Source organism: Canis aureus, chromosome 23, assembly GCF_053574225.1.
Source record: "Canis aureus isolate CA01 chromosome 23, VMU_Caureus_v.1.0, whole genome shotgun sequence".
NCBI classification, from domain to species: Eukaryota; Metazoa; Chordata; class Mammalia; order Carnivora; family Canidae; genus Canis; species Canis aureus.
In genome coordinates, this window is record NC_135633.1 from 26,153,660 (window position 1) to 26,176,910 (window position 23,251).

Consider the following 23,251-nt stretch of genomic DNA (forward strand, 5'->3'; position numbering starts at 1 on the left):
CGCCCCGCCCCGCCCCGCAGGGTCCTAGCGCCCGCCCCCGCCCGCCCCGGGAGGGGTCTTGGCCTGGGGAGCGCTGGTCCTCAACCCGCGGTTGGGGTCGGCGCCGAAACGGGCCAAGTGAGGGTGGACTTTGGGAGGAGGGGCCCTGAGGTGTTTGAGGAGGGATTCTGGAAGTTAGTTGTGAGCCCCTTCTCTCCATCCCCCCTCCCATACTCACAGCTATACACCCCTGCAACAACCTACTTACACACGGGCACGCTTTCCCTAGACATCCCAGAGACGCCCCCGCACGGCACTCCAGAGACCCAAACAGGGGTACACACCCCCGCCACAATCAAAAGCAACTCAGAGATGCCGAAGCTCGCATCCCCCACCAACCACGAGGCACGTCAAGCCTACACACTTCTAACCCAGTTCCCAGTGAGGTTCGCAAACCGGGCGGAAGTTGATAGAACCCACTAGCCTCAAGGTTCACAGACTGACTAGACTTGGGCAACATCTCTCCAGTCACTCGAGGCTGGGAGCTTTAACCAGGACCCCCTCCAGCCCAGGACACTGACCATTGTCTGCCACCACCTGTCCTGAGCACCCAAGCACCTGTCCACACACCTCCCATGGACTAGACTAGGTTTTCAAGAGCCTCTGTCCCTCCGCTGGCAGAGCTGGCCAGAGCTCCAAAGCCGCGGTGCGGGGGTGGGGGTGGGGTGGGGGGTGGAAGGAGATACCTCCACCAGCACTCTAGCCACCCCCTCCAGCCTGGGAGGCTGACATCTGGCCCCTGGGTCCTAGTGCCAGCTCTGCCTGAAGCTACTTTTAGAGAACTGAGGTCAATGGTTCAACTTCTCTGAAGCCGGGCCAGAATGAGTGTGGCAGATGGCCCAAGGCTGAGCGTTCACTCACACCAGCAAGTGGCCCTTGACCACAGAGGGGCAGGGGGGCCCATGGGAGCTCACATAGATAGGCAGCTAACTTGCCCAGTGTCACACAGTGAGTACATGGCCATCCTATACAGTACCCAGGTTTCAGCCTCCTCCCCCCCCAGGGTTCCTTTCTCTGCTCTGCTCCATCCTCTCTGGGCCTTAGCGTCCCATCTGTAGAATGAAGGAATCAGAATGTATAACCTCCTAGGCTCACCATCCTAGAGCTCTGGGATGGAATCGCTTTCCTTAAAGGTGCTGGAGAAAGATGAGGAGTTGTCATAGTGGGTTCACAGATAGAAGTGTTTCTTCCTATTAGTGGTTATCGCTCCAAGCACTTTGTGAATCAGGCCCAGTTTTACAAGCAAATGGGGCTGAGCATGGAGCCATGATGGCAGGTGACCTCAAGGGATATTCTGCAAAGTAAATCCTGTAAACTGAGTTGCAGGTCCCCATGAGGTGTGATCACCTTAGATCCCCAGTATGTGGGTAGCATAGTCAGATAATTACTCCCACCCCTTCTAATCCAAATTCTTTAAATGTGTGGGACTGAGTGGCAGGGGAGCTGGCTCTGAGCTCAGAAGGCCAGGGCTACGGTTCTCAGCTATGTAACTCCTCTGTATACACCCCAGCTCTACGCAGGTCACTGCCCCTCCCCCGGCCCCAGTGGTTTTATCTGACAGCCTCACACCCAGGCTGGTGGGAGACCCAAAGAAGAGTCCACAGAGCCGCCTTTGTGAACTGTAACCTCCGGGATCTATCATAAAGAAAAGAGATGGGAACACCAGCCTGGTGGATCCTGCCTTCCTAGGGCCCCAATAACATTTCAGCAGACAGCAGGCACCAGGGCGGGCCTTAAACCTTTCATGCCCATCCCCCAGTCCAGGGGTGGCAGCAGCAAGGGCAAACGGGCAGCTGCCAGTCAGAGAGACATAAACTCAGGGAGGTACAGATGGCAGAAACCAAGTAGATTAACTAAGAATGAATCTTTGGGTCTTGAGTCAGAAGAAGAACGTGGCCTACTACCCCTACTTGGATGGCTAGGCCTGGCTAACTAGTCAGTGGATGGGCAGGATCACCCATCATTTGCCCTTGCAATTCCTCCCTTATGCCCCCCAAAATTCAGGCATCTTTGGCTCAGGGGTTTATGACAGCCTCCCAAACATGACTGCCAAATACCCCTTAGCCAGAGAGGACGGCCCTGTCTGCCTAAGGGCAGAACAGTGAGCCCAAGAGGGCTGGGAGAGGGTACCTAGGGGAAGAGTCTGGAGAGGAGTTCTAGAACTTGGCCACCCCAGCTTCCCATAGCCTGAGAGTGTGAAGGGCCTGTGGACCTGGGGTCCAATCCAAGCTACACTATTTCCTAACTGTGTGACCAGGGGCAGGTGACAGGTCCTCTCTAATCCAGTTTCTTCATCTGAAAGAAAAAAACCTACTCTCTGAGAATTATTGCAATGAAAAGAGTTGTACATGTAGCAGTTTCACCCCCAAATAACCAAAAATGCAACTGGGAGGGGAGGTAGAGAGATTTACTGTCCAAAAATGGCATGTTTCCAACAAAAAAGTGTTAACATCTTGATATGATGGTGGTTAAAATTCTCATGAAAGATTAAACAGTAGTAAAGGTTGGCAAGGCATCTCCTGCTCTGCCACTTGCAGCCCTCTGTCCCAGCCCTAGGGCCCTCTCCACCAGAAGTGGACTGAGGTATTTCTTTGGGCCCCCAAGGCACAGCCCAGGTCTGTCTCTTGTCTGGATCCCAACCCCCAGGATGGGGTATCACTGAGCAGGAGTCAGAGTGGGTGTGGAAGGCAGGAGCTTGTATGAGGAGAAGGTGCTTAGCAAACTGAGAGGTGTCATGGGAACATGAGGAATCATTAGCTCAGGCACTGGGCAAGTGCTGGGGTTTACACATGCCCCTCCCAGAGAGAACAGCTGAGGCCCTGAGAGGCACAGGGACACCCCCGAGTCACAAAGAAGTCAGAACTCCTATGGGGACCTCTAGGACCTCAGGACTATGATTCCTGGAATGGGAGCAGTGGGTTATTCGGAGATTCACACTGGACTTTGCTCACCGCCCTCTGACAGTAATTGGAACAGGGGTCAGTGACCATGACCTGGTCCCTAACACTCCCCTCAAATTCCCTCACTGTGTCCCCATCAGAAATAAAGATCCTCAGACTAATGTCATCTGTCCGCAGGCCCTCACTGTACAGACAGGGAAACAAAGGCCCAGCTAGCAGGGACAAAGCAGAGATAAGAACCTAGGTCTCCCTTCTCTTAACCCAAGGCTTCATCCCTACTCCCCATTATATGCCACCCCTGTCATTCCCCTGAGGGTGATATTGGCAACAGTCACCATTCTCTCTGTTTTAACATTCAACCTCTGCCTAGCCCTCCACCCTCCCCAGTTTCCTGGACAATGAGGGACCCCCAAGTCTTGACTTGCTCATGGGTGCTCCCTCCTACTCACCATCTAGTCAGACAGACAGACGGATGGCTGCCCCGATCTCCCCTCTGGGAAATGAGGAGAAGGCCCCCCCTGGCCCCTTCTCCCCCCACCCCCTCCTTAGGGGTAACCTGGCCTGCCAGTTTGGTGGAGAAATTCTCAGGTTGCCCAGGGCAACGAGGGAGTGTCCTGGGGGCACTGTTCTAGAAGACTGGCCAGTGACCTGTGTGATGTCACCAGGAAGCAGCTGAGTAGAGAGGTGGTTCCAGAGGCCCCTCTGGAAGGGCCCAGGACAGAGCGCTCTGAGGGCCCCAGGGCTGGCTCCGCCTTAAGAGGGAACCTCCTTTACAGTAGTCTCTCAGCAGGTGGCAATAGGCAATAGGCATACTAGTCCCACCTGGAGCCGGATCTAAGTGTTTGCCCAGGGTGGGTCTCTACCCCTGCTGGGCCTCACTAAGCAAACAGCCCAAACAAACCCTGCCCTGAGGAAGCAGCTGGAGCCTGAGGGAGTCACAGAGAGCTTACTGGCAATCACCCACATCCTGGCTTCTCCTGGTGACACTGTCATAGCCACATACCATCACACCAGTGTCCTGTCACAGTCCCACACAAGCACACGGCATCTCAGTCTCCTGCTTGGCCAGCCCGGCACAGAGACACACCCTGGGGCCCACCGGGTCACCCAGAGCACCGAAGTAGAGTTGCCAGATAAAACACAGGACACCTAGTGAAATCTGATTTCCAGATTAGCAAAGAATCATTTTTAGCATAAGTATGCCCCCAATATTTGCGTCATCTGGCAACCTGTGACCTGAGGCCCTGCCACAACCACAGCCTAAAGCCTCGAAGCTCTGCCCAGTGGCACATTAGTCCTCCCCAGACCTCAGTCCCTGGCCTGCCTAGGGATGCATGGACAGCACCCAGGGAGTCACAGTGGTTACATGTGCATGCATGTGTGCTCACACACACACACACACACACACACACACACACACACACAGCCTCTCTGTGAAGAGGCGCTGGGCCAGAGTAAGAATCCTCCACACTCATTTTATTTGACTTTTATAACTTTAGGTAGAAGGCCAGACTGGGACCATGAGCTCCATTTGACAGATGAAGAAAATAAGGCTCAGCAAGAAACAGAAGCCATCCTTGGTGTCCTTGCGGAGGTCCCCTGGGTGTGGGACAGAAGGGGTGTGTTATGTTATACATGGGCCAGGCTATGTCCCTGGACAGGTCCCAGTTCCCCAGGCAGGCCTATCAGAAGAGCCTCCCCACTCAGGAAAAGTCATAACCCCTTCCCACCATCCAAAGGGTGATCCTAAGCGCTCCCCAGAGGCCCTCTAGTCCCAGGAGGTAGAAACTATCCGGAGTCAGGATGCTGAGGGCCCAGCTTTCAGATCAAAAAATAAGAAGAAACCAAAAGAAGGAGGTTGTGTGGGCTGCCAGGAAAGGGGCTCTTGTCCCAGTGCTGGATTCCTTACCTTGGTAGAAGGGCCAGACAACTTTGTTCTTCCTGAAGACACACAAGGGCGCCTCTACCCCCACTGCTGTGGGCCTGAGCGCAGAGCCTCAGGTAGGGCCTGGGGTCAGACAGATGGATCAGGAGCCTCTGGCAGGAAATTCCAGGGCATTTGGAAGGCTGCATTGACCCAGCAATCGAACTGGGTTCCTGCAGGCGGCAGTGCCCAATTGACATCTTCAGGAAGGGGACTCAGTGTGCAGAGGTGGGCACAGCCATCTGGGTCTAGGGCCCTCCCATAGAGGGTGTCCCCAGGGTTCTACTCCAGACTCTACCTACCCGGGGCACCTTTGTAGGCCTGTTATCCTGTCAAAGTGGTTATAGCACACAATTCCCCATCCCCGACAGGCTGAGGCAGGACCGGGGCTCTGTATATTGTGAAGTCCTACGTGGTGTGGGGGTATGATTGGGCTCCTCCTTCCCCCAAGCCTGGGGGTACCCTGGGCAGCAAGACCCCACAGGTCCAGAGGGCAGCTCCCAGAGCACTAGGTGCAGGGACTGGAGGGTGAGGAGGGAGGATGGGAGAGGAAGCAGGGCAGATGCTGTGACATATCTGCTCAGCAGTCTGGCATGATGGCTTAGAGCTTGAGCCAGGGAGCCAGGCTGTCTGGCTTAAAACCTTTTTACTGTGCAACAGAGAACAAGTTACTGAACCCCTCTGCATCTCAGTTCTCCTATTTCTAAAATGGGTGGATTAGTAGGGTCTCCATCATTGCAATGGAGATGAAGTGAGTTCATGCATGTGGCGTTCTTAGCACAGTGCCTGGCAAGCAATGAGTGTTCAATAAGTGCCACAGCTCCTGAGCCCCCTTCCACCTTCCCCTGAGGTCTGACATCTCTCCCCAAGGCATGACCTCTTTCCTGCATCTTTGTTCCTTTGTTCCTTGACCTGAAGGCCCCTCTCTTCTGACATGAGGAAAAGAAGCTGCCTGGGTTCATCTGGAGCCTGGGGGTTGGGAATGAAGCAGAGGTGAGCACTACGACAATTTGTCTCCCATCTTCACTCCCATCCCGAAACAGCTGGCAAAGGCCTGGATTGGTCTCCTTTGGGAGGCCTTTGCTCAATGACATTAGCTCCTTGCATCCACAGATCCGCCTCTGCAGTGTCTGATAGCTATACACTAGGACAGCAGCAGGACATGGGGACCCTGGCTATGACCAGGCAGCAGGCCGGACAGAACCGAGATGTCCACACTCCAAGGGCTGGTTCTCAGGACCACAGGAAGGGCTGATGTGGGGAAGGCCACCTCCACCCTGCCACTCCCCAATCAACTAGGAACTCTGTCTGGGAATGGGGCTGAAGGGTCTGTCTTGGCTTGTGGTTCATTCTGGGGTCAAAATCCATAGGTAGAACAGGCCTTGGATAGGCTCTGCTTTCATGGGGCATGTGTTAGAAAACTTGGAGCTGGTGTGTCAAGAATATGTAGATTATGATCTGCTGAATGAGGAGGCATGAGCCACCCACACAGGGTTGCCTGGTAGCTCCCTCGGGATCTGAATTCCCACTCTGGGAAAGTGAAAACCCTGGGCCCCTTTTGATTGAAGGCATGGTTTCAATATACTCATACAAAGGAAGTTGGGTCACAAGATTTACTTTCAGATCCCAGAAAGGGCCCAGTGAGCCAGGGAAAGGGCAATCCTCCATCCTTTTTTTGGCAAGCAGGAGACAGAGAGCAGGCTAGCAAGAACCTATTACTTATAAGGTGGTCAGGGTTGAGGTCACTAGGTTATTCATGGGCTCGACTCTGAGTGGTCATTTTAAATGACCAGGAAGAGCAAAGCAGGAATTTGTGGTGGGAATCCTAAGTTGAGGTCCTCATCTAAACGTCCAGACCCTGGGTGTGAGCAGGGCTGTTGTACAGTAAAATGCCTAAGCAGCAACTTAAAATGTCTATTTTCTCATTACAGGGTAAGGCTGTGCAGGCAGCTGCTGCCAGCCACTGCCCCCCACCCTGGGTCCCTGGGGCCCTGGGTCAGCGGGCATCTCCACGGTGCTCCCCTGGGGGAGGTTGCCTCCTTCAGCACCTTCTAAATTTAGGGCTGGGTTCTGTGACTCATTCCTGAATCTGCTTTGCTCCCCTCCTCCAGGAGTGTGCTCCCATGGTATTTTTATCCTCTGCTGCCTCAGACTGATGAAAACGGCCCTAGAATCCTGCAGCAGCCACCACACCAAGAAGAGCTTCCCCGGCACACCTGCCCCAGGTCAGCCCTGGGCTTGTCTCTGACCAGGTCCTCTACTCTGCCTCCCCTTCCCTCTCCAGGCACCCACCTCCACCCTGACGCTCCCCAACCAGAGCCCACCCAGGTGGCAGTGTTGGGGCTGGTCCAGCAGGGCTGAGGGGGCATTGGGAGGGAGAGATGGAGCCAAGCTCTACCAGCTCCAAATTGATTGCCAGCCAGAGCCCTGATCTAATAATATCAGGAGACCTGAGTTCTGGTCCAGACTCACTCCTACCTTACTGTGGGGCTTTTGGTGAGTTCTTGGCCTCTCTGGGTTTTTCTTTCCTCCTCTCTAAATAAGGGGTTTGAAGGAGACCTCCACTGTGGAGCCTTGGGCCAGAGTTGAAATGACCACTGGATCAGGCCTCTATCATCTAACAGGCTGGGCTGGGGGCAGGGTACCTGATGTCAGGCCTGCCCAGGCCCCTCCTAGGCCTCCAGTTCTTGCTTTGATCAAGGGAAACACAGGTCAAGCCCCTGCCAGTCAGGGAGGAAAGGTTGTGCAAGACCCCAAACTCTGAAGGAGTTAAGAGTGTGGGGTTTGGTTCTGGTCTGACTGTCCAGGGCTGTATGTAATGTGTAGCTTTGAGCAAGAATCACCTTAACTCTGGATCCTGGGTTGTAGGGAAGGGAATCATGTTGTATGTGGAGGTGTAAACACTCTTTGAGGCTCTTGTTCACGGCCAGGTTCTCCGTGCCAGAGGAGGAAATGGGGATGTGGGTCCCCATCGTCCCCCGACCCCCTCCAGAACCACAGGCTCCCAGGGCATGAAGGGGAAGTATCTTGGAGATGAGCAGACCCGGGGCTGCAGCTTCTCTGCTCCTGCCTGGCTCTCAACCTGCACTTATGAGTAACAGCAGTGGCTAATGTTTACTGAGCGTGTGCCATGTGCCTGGTGGTGTTCTATATGCTAAACAGCTTATAGCTCATTTAATTCATAGTTACACCCTGGATAAGTCTTACTACTGCCACTTTACAGACAACTTGAGGCTCAGAGGTTATGACTCACCCAGGGTAACAGTCACTTTGAAGACTGATTAAAAGCCAGGTCTGACTGCAATCCTGGCTTCTGTTTGCTACCCCAAGGTAGTTGTTCTCAGAGTATACATTAGACACTCAATAAATGTTTGATGAAGACGTTTGCTCACTGCAGTGTAATGGAAAGATCCCTATCCTAGTTCAGTTCTACCTCAACTCCTTGTGTGTCCTTAACAGAGTCCTTTTCTCCTTTAGCCTGTTGCCCCTGCTGAAAACAGATAAGTGTTAAAGTAAGTTCTCTCCCAGAGAACTAGATCCTTGAAAGTGAGAAGAATCTTGGATGTCTAGTTCTACAAACATTTGCCTTTCATGGCTCACCTGAGAAGGCTCCGTCTGCAACTAGAACTGAGTTTCCCAGGCCCTCCATGCACCTATCCCCAGAACCTCTAAGAGCAAGCACTGCAGAGAGAAACAGCTGGGAAGAGCCCAGCTCCACCCCTACAAGGGACAGAGAAACGTTCACTTCTCTGTGTGGGCAGCTGCCTGATGCTGGTGGGTGGGATGCTATGCCTGGGGTACCACTTGGCTGCTCACCTGGCAGGGACAGTGGCTCCTACAGCCTCAACTCAGTGAGCATCACTCCCTCTCCTCATCATCCAGCCAGTCCAGCTGCCACTGGCCCCAGCTGGTCACCCAAATGTCCAATTCCTGCAAGGCTCTGAAACGAAGCCCCAGGTCCTCCCACTCCTCCCCATCCAGAGTCTAGCCCCTTAGCACTACCCCCCTCACCTGTCACACTCTATTATGCTAGGACTCTGGCTGTGTGACTTTCTCTGACCTGTTGTCCCATTTGTAAAAACCCTGCAGTGAAATTAGTAGAATGTCATTACACCAAAACACCCACAAAACCCACCACCCTGCTACGAGGATCAAAATAAGGGAGGTGATGAAGGGGTCTGTGCTTGATAAACCATAATAAAAAGGACAACAGAAAGAACGCAAAACCTTTAGGCGACCCCTTAATTCACTGCTCTCTTCGCCGAGGCGCCCCCACGTGTTGATCCCGAGACGCTCCGTTAGCGCAGGCGCTCTTCGGTGTTTACAGGGGCCGCGAGGGCCAGCCTTTGCGCGTGCGCCTGCCGCCAGGGGCCGTCCAATGGCCTAGGCTGCTTTCAGTAGGACGCGCCTCCTTAGCGCTTGTGGCAGTCCGGTCACAAGGGTTCCCTGGCGCCCCCATGCGTCCCACTCTGGGTGAGGCAACCCCGCAGCCGCAGAGCGGCGGAGATTTGAGAAGTGGCAGGAAGAGGCCCCGCGCAGCTGCTATCCTTCTTTTCTGGGGACTCCAGCATCTCAGCCCCCACTCCGCTCCGCTAAACCTCGGTAGTCAGCTCTGATATCCGTCACGGCAGACATGGCGGACACGGTGCCGTGGACCGCCGAGACCCGCGCGCTGCCTTATGGGAGTCGTAGTTTAAGCCTAGAACCCTTCTGGAGTTGGAACACTTTAAAAACTACATTTCCCAGAAGCCAAAAGAGCCAGAGTCGCTGAAGACAGCTCGGGGCATGCTGGGGGATGGAGTTTGGCGACCAGGGTTTGCGGGAGCAGGGAGATGCGGTGAAGCAGGAGCGCCCAGTGGTCGGAGGCTTGTGGGCTCCAGGCACGCGTGAGTTACACAGTAGCCGTTATAGGAGAATAGTGCTTAGGATTGGGTTTTAGAAAGACTACTACTCACTACTGTCTGCACCTCGCATAGGGCTTCCACTCCCGTCACTCCTGGAAGACTGCACTTCAGGGGTCACCCCCGTCGGGGACTCCCACTTCTCTCACTGCTGGTCAGTGAACTTTCTGTGATGATGGGAATGCTCCGTATCTGCCCTGTGACTATGGTAGCCACAAACTAGCGCAAACACTAAGTGCCACATGTGACTAAGTGCCATGGAGGAATAACAATTTTTATTTAATTAATTTAAAAATAATTTAAGTTTAATATAATTACTTTTTTTAAAAAATTACTTTTCGGGGCGCCTGAGTGGCTCAGTGGGTTGAGGCTGGGACTCTTGATTTTTTGGCTCAGATCATGATCTCAAGGTAGTAAGAGCCTGCCTCCTGCTCAGTGGGAGCCTGCTTAAAATTCTCTCTTCCTATTCCCCTGCTCCTCCCCCTCCAAACAATTAACTAAATACAGCTTTATTTTTTTTAAAGATTTTATTTATTTATTCATGAGAGACAGAGAGAGAAAGAGAGAGGCAGAGACACAGGCAGAGGGAGAAGCAGGCTCCATGCAAGAGTTGCATGCTCCACCGACTGAGCCAGCCAGGCTCTCCCACCTTTTTTTTTTTTTTTTTTTAAAGTAATCTCTATAACTAAGTGGAACTCAAACTCAAGCTCTGCGATCAAGAGCCGGATGCTCTACAGACTTAGCCAGAAAGGCAGTCCTGCAATTATCACTTTGAATTAAAATTTAAATCACCTGGTTGTTACTGTATTGGATAGTAGCAGATCTTTTAGCAGAATTCAACACCAATAATCACCCTCCTGCTTTATGAAACTTACAATTTAGATTTTCTTGCTGCCTACTCATTCAGATTCCTCTTCCATTGTTTGCTTTGGAAACCTAAACATTAGTTGGGACTGTAAAAGTCTACCCTGCTATTTAACAGGCCAGAATAACAGACAGAGAGAAGTCAGCTGCAAAATTAACAGGAGATACTATTTTTCCCAAGGACATACTGCAGCTATAAAGATGTCATAACAATCCCCTCCTTTGGGTAACTACCTCTTTCTTACCCACTGAGCAACTTTGTTTTTTAAAATCATAGACTGGGCAGCCCGAGTGGCTCAGCGGTTTAGCGCCACCTTCAGCCCAGGGCCTGATCCTGGAGACCTGGGATCCAGTCCCACGTCAGGCTCCCTGCATGGAGCCTGCTTCTCCCTCTGCCTGTGTCTCTGCCTCTCTCTCTTCTGTCTGTGTATTCTCATGAATAAATAAATAAAATCTTTTTTAAAAAAATAAAAAATCATAGACTATCAGGAATTTTGCTGTTTGAAGTTCTGTAAGTAAGAATGAAACTTCTGCCTGGAGTATCTAACTCACTAAATGGACAAGATTTACAACCCAGATGCAGAGATTCAGATAAGGGATTTCTGAACATAAGATATCACATCTTTTTTTTTTAAGATTTTATTTATTTATTCATGATATATATAGAGAGAGATCCCCCAGGGATCCCCCGAAATCACATCTTTTTAAACTTTATTGTTTCTAAGGAGACAGGCCCCTGCCTCCACGTAGCAGTGGGTGTTGGCCCCTTTACACATAGCTCTCTCTTGCTTTGAGCCATCAGAATATTGCTTCATTGAAATTTCACCTACTGCTATGTCTCTCAAATCCTATGATGACTCTCTCTTTTGTGTTTGGTAGGACACCCTGTGGTTCCTCTGGTGTATTGTCTTCCTCATAGCATGGGTCAATAAACCTGACTTCGTTGGACTATGGGTTTGTCTCTGGTGGTCTTCAGCTGATTGGGCTAGGACACCCTGAAATACAGTTCTCCAGATGCTGCAACAAGCCCCCTCTTCATTGCATACTCTTTGGATGACCCCATTCACTTCCATCCATATGCTGATGATCCCCCCGCCCCCCCAAAATACCCCTCCAGCTCAAGAATTTCTCCTTCTTCTGGGACATCTGCTTCTGGTTTTGGTTTCAGTTTTGAAACCACTCCTCACTGCTGTGTTCAAGTTAAGAACTAGGCTCTGAATACCTCTGACAAGAAGATGGGTGGGGACACTCCTCACCTGGATCAGATATCTCCTCAAAACTGCATCACACTGAATCAGCTGCATTTCACATAGGTCAGCATCCTAAAATCTTAGAAAGTTGGGAGGAATAGAGGGAGGTGCAGGTAAAAACTGGGCCTGAATTACTCTGTCCCTTGTCCCTGGCCCTTCAATAAAGGGTGGCCCCTCAATGAGGCCGTAGAGGAGGCCCCTCAATGTCTTCCCAACTGTCTCCTCCTTCTCCTTCTTCTCCTATGGCCCCTTCCCTTGAAGCCTTTCCAGTTGGTATCTCTACCCCCTCCAGTCCCTAGTCCCTTCAAATGCCTTGGGAATTTCACAGCCACCTGCCTTCACTGGGAAGGAAGGTGAGTACTGTGGGAGGAAGCTTCCTCTAGGGCTGTGCCTGGTTTTTTTCTTGAACCCATCTGAAGCCAAACATACTTCAACATCTTGAGGATTTAACTTCCTTATGAAGGACCCTCTTGCCACTTCCTGCCACCCTACTTCTGCCGTATTTCATCTGCCAAAGAAGTTTGTGTTTCTCTCCTTCATTTTCATGTGACCTCTTAGAAAATAAGAGTCTCGGGCAGCCCGAGTGGCTCAGCAGTTTAGCGCCACCTTCAGCCCAGGGCCTGATCCTGGAGACCCGGGATTGAGTCCCACGTTGGGCTCCCTTCATGGAGCCTGCTTCTCCCTCCGCCTGTGTCTCTGCCTTTCTCTGTCTCTCATGAATAAATAAATAAAAATCTTAAAAAAAAAAAAAAAAAAAAAGAGTCTCATGCTCCCCTGACTGAGCCAGCCAGGTGCTCCTCATTTTTAGTTCTTTTTATTTTCTAATTTATAATCTTTGGTAAGCCATTGGTTATAGACATAAACAACTATTTAAAGAGAAGCATAAAGGGACACCTGGGTAGCTTGGTGGTTGAGCGTCTGCCTTTGGCTCAGGTCATGATCCCATGATCCTGGGATGGAGTCCCACATCGGGCTCCCCTCAGGGAGCTTGCTTCTCCCTCTGCCTATGTCTCTGTCTCTCTCATGAATGAAAGAATAAAATCTTTAAAAAAATAATAAAGAGAAACATAAAAATAAACCATAAGGGTGCCTGATGTCTCAGTTGTGGAACATGCCACTCTTGACCTCACGGTTGTGAGTTTGAAACTCAACTTGGGTATAGAGATTACTTAAAAATAAAATATTAAAAAAAAACCACACCTGTAATTTTGCCTCAAGATGATTAACAAATTCTTGCATTTATCCAATCAAAATTCATACACAGTACATCCAGATATCATTACGATTGCAAAGCCACATCTAGAAAAAATTTAAAAAAGATGTGATGATCATATTCCATTTGGCTTTCCATGTACCGAGAATAAAGCCAACCCATTCCCACAGGTGTCATTTGTGAAAACTGCTTGCAAACTGCAGTCTGAACTTTTTCTCTCACTTAGGAACAAAACAAACAGAAACAAAAAATAAATCTGTTGGATTATAAGAAGCATTATGAAGTCTTTCAGACATATATTTTCAATGTTAGGAAATACCTATCTGGCTCCTCCTTTGGATTGCATTGAATTCCATCTTGTGGATGTGCCATAACATATGTAGCCATTCAGCCTATCCTACATTGGAGTACAACAGCTGTGTCCAAGGGTGTGTGGGTGTGTGTGTATTATGTGGCCCAGGTGCTCTCCCAAGAGGTTAGACCTATCTGCACTCCCACCAGAGGAATAATGGCTCCATTGTCTCATACCTTCACCAACTCTGAATATTAACTTATTTCTTTATAAAGGCTTATTTCTCTCTTTGAGAGAGAGAGAGAGCATGAGTTGGGGGAGGAGCAGATGGAGAGAATTTTCAAGCAGACTCCCTGCTGTGCACAGAGCCCACCTTGAGGCTTGATTTTGAGACCGTGAGATCATGACCAGAGCCCAAACCAAGCGTGTGATGCTTAACTGACTGAGCCACCCAAGTGCCCCTAATTTCTTAATTTTTGCCAATGTGATGAGTGAAAAATGACATTTCCTTCACACTTTAACTTACAGTTCCCCTGTTATGTATAGTTTTAGTTTTTGTGAACCATTTGTTTTTCTTCTTCTGATAAGAGTCATTGTCCGTTTCAGGATCCCTGGGTGGCTCAGCGGTTTAGCGCCTGCCTTCGGCCCATGGCCTGATCTTGGAGTCCCGGGATCAAGTCCTGCATCGGGGTCCCGGCATGGAGCCTGCTTCTCCCTCTGCTTGTGTCTCTGCCTCCCTCTCTCTCTCTCTCTGTCTCTAATGAATGAATACATAAATAAATAAAGAGTCATTGTCCGTTTCACTTTTATATTGAGTTTTCTGTCCCTTAGTTGACTTGTGGAATTTTTATTTATTTTCATTTATTTTATTTTTTAAAAAAGATTTTATTTATTTATTTGACAAAGAGCGCACAAGCAGGGGGAGCGGCAGACAGAGGGGGAGAGGGAGAAGCAGGCTCCCCACTGAGCAGACAGCGGAAAATCAGGGCTGATCCCAGGACCCCAGGATCATGACCTAAGCTGAAGGCAGACACTTAACTGATGGAGCCACCCAGGCACTCCTGGAATTTTTTTTATATCTTCTAGATTTTACTAATTTGATATACATGTTGCAAGTATTTTCTCCTCATCTATTGCTTATCTTTTTGCTTTGTGTCCTTTATTTTTATTTTAGTTTATTTTTAGAGTTTGTTTATTGTGATAAAATATATATACAAAAATATTATTTTAGCCATTTTTTATTTTTTTACCATTTTTATTTTTAAAATTTTATATATACATTTTTTAAAAGATTTTATTTATTTGAGAGAAAGCAGAGGGGAGGGGCAGAGGGATAGAATCTCAAGCAAACTCTGTGCTGAGTGCAGAGCCTGACATGGGGCTCCATGTGGGGCTTGAACTCACGACCCTGAGATCATAGCCTGAGCTGAAATCAAGAGCCAGATGCTCTACTGACTGAGCCACCAGGTGGCTATTTTATTTTATTTTATTTTATTTTATTTTATTTTATTTTATTTTAATTTTTTAAAGATTCATCCATTTATTCATTCAGAGAGAACGAGGAGAGAGGCAGAGACACAGGCAGAGAGAAGCAGGCTCCATGCAGGGAGCCCGACGTGGGACTCGATCCCCAGTCGCCAGGATCACACCCCGGGCTGCAGGTTACGTTAAACCGTGGGGCCACCGGGGCTGCCCCGCCCCTACTTTAACCGTTGTGTACAGTTCAGTGGTATAACGACATTCATAGTGTTATGCAACCATCACTACTATTTACAAAACTGTTTCATCATCTCAAACAGAAATTCTGCAAACATTAAGCAGTAATTCCCCATCCTTCCATCTCCGCAGCCCCTGGTAACCAACCTTTAATCTTTCTGTCTCCATGAATTTGCCTTTTTCTATTTCATGTAAGTAGAATCATATATTTGTCCTTGTTTGTATAGCTTATTTCACATAGTCTACATTTCCAAGGTTCGTGTTGCAGTATATATCAGAACTTCATTCCTTTTTATGGCTGAATAATATTTCCTAGTATGTAAATACCACATTTTGTTTATCCATTCAACTTGAGTTGTTTCTACCTTTTGACTATTGTGAATAATGTACCTATGTATACATAGGTATGTAAGCAAGTCCTTGGTTCCAGTTCTTGTGGATATATACCTAGGAGTGGAATTGCTGGGTCAGATGGTAGTTTTTTTTTTTTTTTTTTGTAATTAATTAATTTATTTGAGAGAGAGAGAGCACAAGGGAAGAGCAGAGGGAGAGTCTTAAGCAAAACCTGGAGCCTGATGCAGGGCTCAATCCCATGACCCTGATATCACAACCTGAGCTGAAACCAAGAGTTGGGATGCTCAATGGACTGTGCCACCCAGGCACCCCTTATGTTTAATATTTTGAGAAACTGTAAAACTGTTTTCCACAGCAGCTGCACCAAAGCAGGAAGTTTCCAGTTTCTCCACATTCTTGCCAATGTTTGTTATTTTCCATTTATTTTTTAGAATTTTATTATAGCCATCCTAGTAGGTATATAGTGCCATCTCATTATGATTTTGATTGGCATTTCCCTAATGAGTTATTAGGCATCTTTTCATATGCTTATTGGCCTTTGTTTATCTTCTTTGGAGAAATGTCTATTCAAATCCTTTGCTCATTTTTGTAATGGGTTGTTTTTGTTATTGTTTATATATTCTGGATACTAAACCCTTATCAGACAAATATTTACAAATATTTTCTCCTATTCTGTAAGTTGTCTTCTCATTTTTTTTTTTTAAGGTTTTATTTATTTATTCATGAGAGACACACACATTGAGAGAGAGAGAGGCAGAGACACAGGTAGAGGGAGAAGCAGACTCCATGCAGGGAGCCTCACGACGTGGGACCTGGCCCAGGGTCTCCAGGATCACACCCCGGGCTGCAGGCAGCGCTAAACCGCTGCGCCACTGGGGCTGCCCTGTCTTCTCATTTTCTTTTCTCTTTTCTTTTCTTTTTTCTTTACTTTTTTTTTCTTTTCTTTTCTTTCTTCTTTCTTTTCTTTCTTCTTTCTCTCTTCTTTCTTTCTTCTTTCTTTCTCTCTCTCTCCCTCCTTCCTTCCTTCCTTCCTTCCTTCCTTCTTTCCTTCCTTCCTTCCTTCTTTCTTTCTCTTTCTTTCTTTCTTTCTTTCTTTTTCTTTCTTTCTTTTTTCTTTCTTTTCTTTTCTTTCTTTTCTTTTCTTTCTTTCTTTCTTTCTTTTTCTTTTCTTTTCTTTTCTTTTCTTTTCTTTTTTCTTTTCTTCTTTTCTTTCTTTCTTTTCTTTCTTCTTTCTTCATGAGAGACACACAGAGAGAGGCGGAGACACAGACAGGGGGAGAAGCAGACTCCATGCAGGGAGCCCGGTGCGAGGAGGTGCCAAACCGCTGCGCCACCCAGGGATCCCCCTGTAGTATGTTTTGAAGTGTGAAGCCTTCCAACTTTGTGCTTTCTCAAGATAGCTTTGACTATTCAGGACATCTTGCAATTCTGTATGAATTTGAGGATTGGCAAGAAAGTCTCTTGGAATTTTGATAGAGCATGGTATCTTTTATTCAGAAATTTTACATTTCGATATGGTTAAATTATCTACCTTTTCTGTTATAATTTTTATGTTTTGCATGTTGTTTAAGAAAGTCTTCCCTATCCCAAGGTTATAGATAAATTACCCTAATTGTTTCTAATATATTTATCATTTTTATGTGTATAAGTTGTAATATAATCCATTTAGAATTTACTTTTTTGGGATATGAAGTAAGGAGTCTATATATTTTTCTCTAACTGGGTAAGTAATTGTCCTTACATAAATTATTGAATAGATCCCTCTTTCTACTTATTTGAAACTCTACCTTCATCATATATTAAACTCCTACATGGGAGAATCTATTTCTGGTCTCTAATCTGTTATTAATCTTGCCTATTTCTGAACCAACAGCACACCATTTTCATTGTGATAGTCTTTTCCTATTCTTAAAATATTTTTTTCTCAGGTGTTCTTTTTTGAGATGTGTCAGAGACAACTTGTCAAGTTCTATAAAAAAGATATGCTATTGGGATTTCAATTGGAAAGTAATGAATTCATTGTTTGTGTAAATTATAATTTTATTTTTAGTCCTCCCAACCCCAAACATTTTATGTAATTTCTTTCATTCAGCTACTCTTTTATGTTCTTCAGTTAATTTAATTGATCATATTAAGCTATATTAAGTATATCATTGATACAAGCATTCAAATTAAATTTTGTTGTTTATATGCAGCTTGTAATTTTTTTAAAGACTTATTTTTATTTGAGAGAGAGAGAACACACACACGTGCATATGCATGAGTTGGGAGAGGGGGAGAAGAAGGGAGAGGGAAAGCAGCCTCCTCTTTGAGTGTGGAGACCAACATGGGGCTCAATCCCACGATCCTGAGATCAGAACCCTGAGATCATGACCAAACCAAAACCATGAGTTGGACACTTAACTGACTGAGCTGCCCAGGCACCCCTGCAGCTTGTCAATTTTTTCTTGGTTATATTCCTACGTATATTAGTTTTTGCTGCTGTTGTGTGAATGACTTCATTTTTACTTACATTTTCTAATTGGACATTAGTGGGCTATATAATTACTGAATAGATATCTTCTAAATATTATTTATAGAAACTCTCCTACAGGTCCATTAACACAGTTAAAAAGAGATCTGTGCACAAGGCTGTATAGTTTAACATAGTAAGGGCAAATAATGGGAAGTAGCCTAAATGTTTATCAATATGGGACTAATTAAATTGTAGTGCATTCACATAATGAGATGCTTTGCAGTCTTAAAAGGAATGAACTAGATCTACATATTCTGAATGGAAAGTTCTCTAGGGGTGCCTGGGTGGCTCAGTCATTAAGGGTCTGACTCTTGATTTCCGCTCAGGTTATGATCTCAGGATTGTGAGACTGAGCCCTGGGTTGGGCTCTGTGCTGGGTGTGGAGACTGCTTAAGATTCTCTCTATCCTGGGACGCCTGGGTGGTTCAGCGGTTGTGCACCTACCTTCCTTTGGCTCAGGGTGTGATCCTGGAGTCTTGGGATGGAGTCCCACATCGGGCTCCCTGCATGGAGCCTGCTTCTCCCTCTGCCTGTGTCTCTGCCTCTGTGTGTGTGTGTGTGTCTCTCACGAATAAATAAATAAAATCTTTAAAAAAAAAAAAAGATTCTCTCTATCCCTCTCCCTGTGCCCCTCCCCCAACTCTCTCTCTCTCTCAAAAAAACAAAGTTCTCTAAGACATATTGAAAATATGTTGTTATATAAAGAAGCAATGTGTTTTATATTTTTGTGTTTTTATATGTTTGTATATGCTTAATTTTTTTTTAAGATTTTATTTATTTACTCATGAGAGAGACAGAGAGGCAGAGACACAGAGGGAGAAGCAGGCTCCTCACAGGAAGCCTGATGCGGGACTCGATCCTGGGACCAGGCTCATGCCCTGAGCCAAAGGCAGACGCTCAACTGCTGAGTCAGCCAGGCATCCCTGCATAAATATTTCTGAAAGGATACACACTAGTTAATGGTGATACTTCCAGAGAAAGAGACTGGGAAATTGGTGTGTGTCAACAACAGTGATGTATTCACACTATTTTTCTCTTCCAGGGGACATGGGGAGACTACATTTCCCAACCTTTCTAGTAGATGTGATCTTATCAATGAAAATGTAGGCAAAAGAATGTGGCACTTAGAGTCCAAGGTAATTAAGTGTCAATGTGAAAGCTTTCCACTCCTCCCCACCCTCACCCCCCGGGATCAAAGAGCTTTGAGATGATGGAGATGCTGGGTAGAAGCAGCTTGGATCTGAGTCACTGCTGAATGAAAATAACATACCAATATGGCCTGCCCCACACTGGGATGTGAGTGAGAAATAAACCTTTGTGTGTTAAGCCACTAAGATTTGAAGGCTTATTTGGTACCACATGTAATGTGGCCAGAGATTTTTTTTACACTTTTCATTGAAAGCTAGGATCTGTGTCCCCTGTCCTTGAATCTGGGCTGGACTATGATTGCTTTGGACAACAGAATGCAGACCAAGTGATGCTGTGCTAGTTTCTGAGCTCAAGCCATATAAGACTAGCAGCTTACTGCCTATTGAAATGCTTGTTTGGGGATGCTTCCTTTCAGAATCTAACCAAGTTCTGAGAAACCAAATGAAGTGGCTATCTGTAGGCACTCTGGTTTTCAGTTCTAATCAGTCTTCCAGCCAATAGCCAGCATCTCCTGCTAGCCAAACAAGTGAGTCATAATTAGCAATTAATCCCATCAAATCTTCAGATGATTCCATTCCGAGTCAGGACTGCAACCACATGAGCCTTGAAGTGAGAATCACCCAGCTGAACTCAGCCAACACAGAGAATCATGAGAGCAGAATTATGAGTGCTATTAAAAAATAGTTGTATCATAGAGAAACAAAAGACCACAGAACAGCCTGTCTCATCTTAACCAATATAATGGTGTGAGGCAAAAAGTCTCACTCTTGTAGTATTTAAATTTTTGGCTATGTGCATGTGATTTCTGTTTCAATTAGATACAGCTACAAATCTAATTTAAAAATATTTTTTAAAAATAAAAGAAATAAAAAAATAAAAATATTTTTGAGGGCAGCCCGGGTGGCTCAGTGGTTTAGTGCCACCTTCAGCCCAGGGTGTAATCCTGGAGACCAAGGATCGAGTCCCACTTCGGGCTCCTTGCATGGAGCCTGTTTCTCCCTCTGCCTGTGTCTCTGCCTTTCTCTCTCTCTGTCACTCATGAATAAATAAATAAAATCTTAAAAAAATTTTTTTTGGATATAGATACAATTTTTAATTAATTTAAAAAGTAGGCTCCAGGGATGCCTGGGTGGCTCAGTGGTTGAGTGTCTTCCTTTGGCTCAGGTCATGATCCCGGGGTCTGGGATCCAGTCCCACATTGGGCTCCCCATACAGAGCCTGCTCCTCCCTCTGCCTATGTCTTGCCTCTCTCTCTCTCTGTGTCTCTCATGAATAAATAAATAAAATCTTAAAAAAAAAATAAAGTAGGCTCCATGCCCAGCGTGGAGCCCAATCTGGGGCTTGAACTCACAACCCTGAGATCAAGATCTGAGCTGAGATCAAGAGTCCGACACTTAACTGACTGAGCTACCCAGGCACCCAATATAGCTACAAGTTTGAATTCACAACTTCTAACCATTGGGCCATTAAAACTGGTTTTGAATAGTTTTGATACCACAGCAACAGTAATAAATATTTACTGATCACCTCCTAAGTTGGAGTCAGGTCTTATTCTAGGGCTGAAGATAGAGCAGGGATCAAAGCTGACTTGGTCCTGGCTCTCCTGAATCTACCAGTCAGGTTGGAAAGATCAAAAATAACTGAACAAGCACAGAAAAATGATCCTCTCTGAGAGTGATAAGTGTTCTGAAAGGAAGAACAATTAGATGATGTAGACATTGATTAGAATAGAGGCTATTTCAGATTGTATGAACAGGAAAGATCTTCTGAAAAAAATAGGGGTTGTGCCAGCCCTTAAAAGATCTGAAGGAAGAGCACTAGGAATAGAGAATATCTATGGCAAAGATGCCAACAGAGGAATGAGTAGGCAGTTATTTCAGTGTTGTGGGGGTGCCTGGGTTCTTTGGTTAAGCATCTGCCTTTAGCTCAGGTCATGATCTCAGGGTCCTGGAATGGAGTCTCACATCTGGCTCCCTGCTCAGTAGGGGGTCTGCTTCTCCCTCTCCCTCTGCCCCTTACCCCTGCTTGTGCGCTCTCTCTCCCCCTCTCTCAAATAAATAAGTAATCTTAAAAAAAAAAAGATAAATGAAACAGCATGTTAAATGTGAAATTTAGGAATGTGTTGTCACATACTATGAATGTTATCTAAGATTTTAAGTGAACTTTATAACATAATCTCTCATATTCCAAAGATAGAAGATGAATATTTTAAAAAAGATTTTATTTGTTTATTCATGAGAGACACACAGAGAGGCAGAGACATAGGAAGAGGGAGAAGAAGCAGGCTCCATGCAGAGAGCCCGATGTGGGACTTGATCCAGGGACCTCGGGATCACTCCCTGAGCCAAAGGCAGATGCTCAACCTCTGAGCCACCCAGGCGTCCCGAAGATGAATTTTTTTTTTTTAAAGATTTTACCCATTTATTTGACAGAGAGCTCAATCCCAAGACCCTGAGATCATGACCCGAGCCAAATGCAGATGCTCAACCAGCTGAGCCACCCAGGCGTCCCAGAAGATGAATATTTTTAGTCAAAATCATTTCTTTATCATATTATTCAAAAATGACAAATTATTCAAATATCCTAGGAGTGTTTTCTGAGTCAAAAAAGGGTGAGGAACCTCTCACCCCAAAACGACTCCTCACTTGAGAGAAATATCACCTCTGCACCTTGCGGTCAAGCAGAGCCCTGTTAATTAATATAACCTCTAATGCACACAGACCCGTGATGGTGTCCTCCCGGCACCTGGGAGTCTGACAGTCCTAAAAGGAATTCTTCACTGTCACCAACTGGCTCTGGGTCTCTGTGGTACATAGAGTCTCCTGGTGCCTTCTGGAAAATGTTACTACCTACACCCACTCCTTCAACAGACAGGCTGGGGCTGTAGCTCAGGTCAGAAAGGCCTTCACTCAGTGAAGGGGCAGGAAAGTTTTCCTGAAGGGGTGACCCATGAGTAGGAGTCAGAAGGCCAAGAAGGGAAGGTGTTCCAAAGGAACTTGTGCAAAGAAATGTGGGGTGCTGAGCTCAGTTCACGGTGGTTTCAAAGCACAGCAGGTGTACACTATCCTGGGGGTATCGCTGGCACTTACTGCCTTACAAGCCCCGTGACCCATCCATCCCACCATGTGCATCTCCAAAGACCTGTAACCTCCAAGGCTGTGTGGCTCCCTAACCTCACCCAACTTCTCTCTGTCTCCCGGGGACAGACAGGTCTGCATGCACTCACCAAGAGCAGGGCCTGCTGGGGCCTTAGAGTGCACCCAAGGGTGAAGCTGGGAGCAGCGAATGCCTCCGGGGGGGGGGGTTCTGCAGGGCTCTGGACAGGGGTCTTGCCGGAGCGTTTTGTCACAGTTCCCCGCAACCCGTGATTCACCGTCAGGGGTCCCTGCACGAGATGTTGCTCCCTCCAGAGGCTGCCGGGAAAGTGCGCGGTTGGGCCCTGAGGCCGGCCCGGGGCTGCCGGCGCTTCTCCCTTCTAGGCCGGGGATCTCCAGATTAAAACGGCGGATCCCGTCACTCTCAGGGACCTCAGTCTTCCGCGAAGAATCGAGCCCCTAAACCCCGCTCTCCACAGGGGCTCCCGGGCCTGCTGTCCTTCCCCGAGTTTCTGTCCCCGGGAGGTTTCATGCCTTCAAGCCTCTGCACTTGCTCTTCCCGCTGCCCGGGACCTTTTCTCTCCTCCTGGCCCCGCGATTCCAACTCAAACGCCGGCAGCTCCGACAGCAGCGCCTGTGCCCGCAGCCCCCTCCTCGTCTGTGCCGCGTCTCGCCGTCACGCCGTGCGCCGCTGGGTCACCCGCTCTCGCGGCCTCGAGGGACCGGGGCGGGGCCGGGGCTGAGAGGAGGGGTCTCTGGGTCCCCAGCGCCCGCAGAGCGCCGTCGGTTACCTCCGAACTCGGTCCGGGCGCCGAGGGGTTAAGGCCCGGGACCCGGAGGCCGGCGCCGGGGCGCGCGCACAGGCCTGGGGAAGCCGCCCGGGGACGCGACCGCACCCCGACTCCCCGCGGCGGCCAGCAGGGGCCCCGACGCGGGCGAGGCGCTGGAGACCGGGTGGGGGGCGGCGTCCCGCGCCTCCGCGCTGCTCCCCCGACCGACGCTCTTCGTGCAACCCGGGATCCCCCCGCCCCCGGCGTCC

At 47.9% G+C, this 23,251-nt stretch overlaps 1 protein-coding gene and 1 long non-coding RNA gene across 5 annotated transcripts in view; one reads left to right on the forward strand and one right to left on the reverse strand.

Annotated features, from left to right (window-relative positions):
* Positions 1-3,540, reverse strand: part of STARD10 (StAR related lipid transfer domain containing 10) — a 27,519-nt gene extending 23,979 nt beyond the window's left edge. The window contains exon 1 of the mRNA XM_077866908.1: positions 3,389-3,540. The gene's annotated coding sequence lies outside the window, so the exon portion shown is untranslated. The remainder of the gene's footprint in view (positions 1-3,388) is intronic.
* LOC144294856 (uncharacterized) lies at positions 3,501-9,164 on the forward strand. 4 transcript variants are annotated; one of them, XR_013362192.1, is made up of 6 exons: positions 3,507-3,790; positions 4,439-4,558; positions 4,857-4,940; positions 5,782-5,856; positions 6,975-7,088; positions 8,341-9,099. It is a non-coding gene; the product is annotated as an uncharacterized LOC144294856 (long non-coding RNA). The 4 variants fall into 4 exon arrangements; XR_013362191.1 differs by having other exon boundaries at positions 3,503-3,790; positions 4,439-4,940; positions 8,341-9,100; XR_013362190.1 differs by lacking the exon at positions 4,857-4,940 and having other exon boundaries at positions 3,516-3,790; positions 8,341-9,097.
* The last annotated feature ends 14,087 nt before the right edge of the window (positions 9,165-23,251 follow it).